Genomic DNA, 3,024 nt, shown 5'->3' on the forward strand with positions numbered 1-3,024 from the left:
CATTTCAAAATACGGCTCTGAGTCGAAATTATGCTAAAAATTTGATTTTAAAAAAAGGATTTAAGGGTCAGCCGTACTGAGATTGAAGAATTTAATGGTCATTTTTGTAACAAATGTGGGTTTTAGGCCGGAGGGTGAATTTGCTGTTGCATAAAAGAGTCTACTAATGAAAACAGCTAAAAAAAAATTACAGTACATCTTTTTTTAGTTCAAAAAACTAGTTGTGTATATAAAAGAATAAATTATATAACTAAGTAAAACATACTGAATGAATAATTTGTATTACAAGAATATTTTGTGTAAGATATGTGCAATGCTCTTAGTATATATATCTAATTTGGCATAATAAACTATCGCAATTTGTAGAAAAAACCGACTACACCGAATAAATAAGGACCAATACATAACTAGAAGGGATATCAACAGAGAGCACAGAAACACACAGAAAGCTGAAAGATTCTAATCTCAGCCTCCTACTCTTACGTGAAGTAACCATTTTCGCAGCATCCAAAACAAGGAAATTTTGAATCATGTATCTAGTTTTTTTTTTTTTTTTTCTTTTTAAAGAATTTTGAATATTAGTTTTCGTTAGAAAACAATTGAAATGTTAATTTAAAACAGTGTTTTTACAAATAGATTTTTTTTTCTTGAGTCTAGTACGTCTAAAAGTAGAAAAAATATACGTCCTGCTTCATGCTACACATGATGGGGCATTGAAAAGAGGAATCCTCTTCCTGACTGATGACACAATTCATTACATCATTACGGAGGCTGGAATCTTAGTCTGGTTGTCCCGTGGAACCTCATCGTTAGCCGAGGTAGCGGTCGTTCTGTGAGTTTCTCGACTAGTTGACGGTACTGTTATTATTTTCTTGTTGATATACTGGACGCAAATCAAATCGGCTATAAAACCCTTTTAGCCTTCATCTCGATAATGAATTAGTTGATGTAAGTCAATTGTAGCACATTTGAACGCTAATATTCACCGGATTATTGTGTTAAAAAATCTTGAAACCTAGCTCTCAAATGAGGACTCCCTGACACTATCCAAGTGGAAGTCGCGATTTGCTTTCGTACAGTGTATGTATATGGTACTACCTCAAGATTGGAACGCGGGACAGAAGGGAAATAATGGCTGAACGTTGAACGAAAAAAAATAATTGAATGGAACGCCATAATAGCGGAACTCTTACAAGCCTGATTTTAACAGTAATTTTGGAAAGATTCACCATTCTAGCCAAACTTACATTCTTATGGGTATAAATGGACTCAAGAGTTTTCATTTCCATGAGAATAGTAGTCATAATCAGATGATTAAAAACCTGAGCACCTTCAAGAGCATGAAATCTCCATATAAGTCTTTTTTGAGTATGTATTGTTACTTTTTAAAGTTGTTTTACGTATGGAGCATTATGACTTCCTTAATTTTTGTATTGATTAAAATACCATAAAATGATTTTCTAAGAATAACTATGTATGTAGTCCGTTGGATCAGAGATTTTTTGCAATTACTTGGAAGGAAAATATCATTTGATTTTCATTATAACAATTATTTATACAAATAAATTTGATGGCCTCCCTATTTGTAACTCATCATGAATTCAAGTACTACTACAATATAAAATTCAAACTCATATAATATATACCTGTTATTAAATTATGATGTAACTAAAAACCCTTGCAATATCCTCTTCCAAATTGATTTGCATCCAATAAAAATGTCCACACAAATATTTCGTCAATTACCTACATATTTCCAAATGATTTTTTCAAGATAAATTGAGTATTGATTGACCATATCCAAAGTACTAATGTCACGTCACGTTACTTGAGGGATCATTTAATTTTAGTTGAAATTCCTCCCTTATAATCTGGATATCTATATTAATAAAGACATTGAATACTTTATGAGCACATATAATATTTGTGAATCTCTCTGAACACGTCATTTAGTTAAAGATACTATGTTACATGTAGTGCACATGTCTGGGTTATTTGCATTTTCCTCTATCAAATGAATCATTTAAACCCACATTTTTGGCATAAAATTCATATTGTATGTGAAACATAGCCATTAAATTTAAAGTTTATTATATTAGTAAAAAATAGACATTTATTGTTAAAGGAATAGGTTTGATCGTTAATTGACCTATACAAATATATCAACCTGGATATATGGAGCTTCTCAAATAACGAATAGCAAGAGCGTGATTGAAAGATAAGCAAATATATGTATAAGTGACCTTCGCTGTGGAAAAAAGCTTGTACAACTGTGATTTCGTATATCTGTATGCAATAAATATAGATAGAAGAGGAGATTTTCTCAAGAGTAACACCTGGGATCTAATTTTTAAAGATATTTTAAATGATAAAGGAGTAGAACGATAATTAAAAAGTAGTTCATCTACAAAGATTCCAGGGTTGATCTTCATCATGTCTTTCAAAATATGTACAGTCTTTTCGGCTTGTCTGTTAGATTCCGAATGTGGAGAAACACTCACTCCGACATCTTATATTTGAAGCTGTTGTTTGTAGACTGAAGACCATTGTCGGAGTACAACCATGTAGGAATACCAAATCTAAAGAACCAGTATAATAGTTGTTGCAGTGTGTGAGACGTAGAGGTGTTTGACATAGGTGCAGTATCGATCCATTTGGACCCATCCTAGACAAGAATTAGGAAATCCTTCCCTTTGAATTGTAAGTAGTCCACGTGAACACATTACCAAAGACAGGCAGGAGAGAAGGATATGTATTTAGTTGGTGGAGAAGGAGCATTTTCCTGACAGATTTTGCAGGTGTTGACATGATGTGTGATGTCATTGTCAATATTAGGCCACCAAGCATTACAGCGAATGATTGATTTCATTTTAACTATCCACAGCGAGAGAAGTAAAGTTCGTCTTGTATTCTTTTGCATAGGGAGGAAGGGACGACCAGACGGATTCCCCAAAACAGAAAACCATTTTTCAAGGAAAATGTATGACATTTGTTATTGTACCCATTGTCAATAACTTTCGACCA

At 32.8% G+C, this 3,024-nt stretch overlaps 1 long non-coding RNA gene across 1 annotated transcript; it reads left to right on the forward strand.

Annotated features, from left to right (window-relative positions):
• Positions 1 to 298: 298 nt before the first annotated feature.
• LOC121116697 (uncharacterized) lies at positions 299 to 1,731 on the forward strand. The gene is made up of 3 exons (XR_005863918.2): positions 299 to 532; positions 658 to 948; positions 1,020 to 1,731. It is a non-coding gene; the product is annotated as an uncharacterized lncRNA (long non-coding RNA).
• The last annotated feature ends 1,293 nt before the right edge of the window (positions 1,732 to 3,024 follow it).

Source organism: Lepeophtheirus salmonis, chromosome 4, assembly GCF_016086655.4.
Source record: "Lepeophtheirus salmonis chromosome 4, UVic_Lsal_1.4, whole genome shotgun sequence".
Taxonomy (NCBI): Eukaryota; Metazoa; Arthropoda; class Copepoda; order Siphonostomatoida; family Caligidae; genus Lepeophtheirus; species Lepeophtheirus salmonis.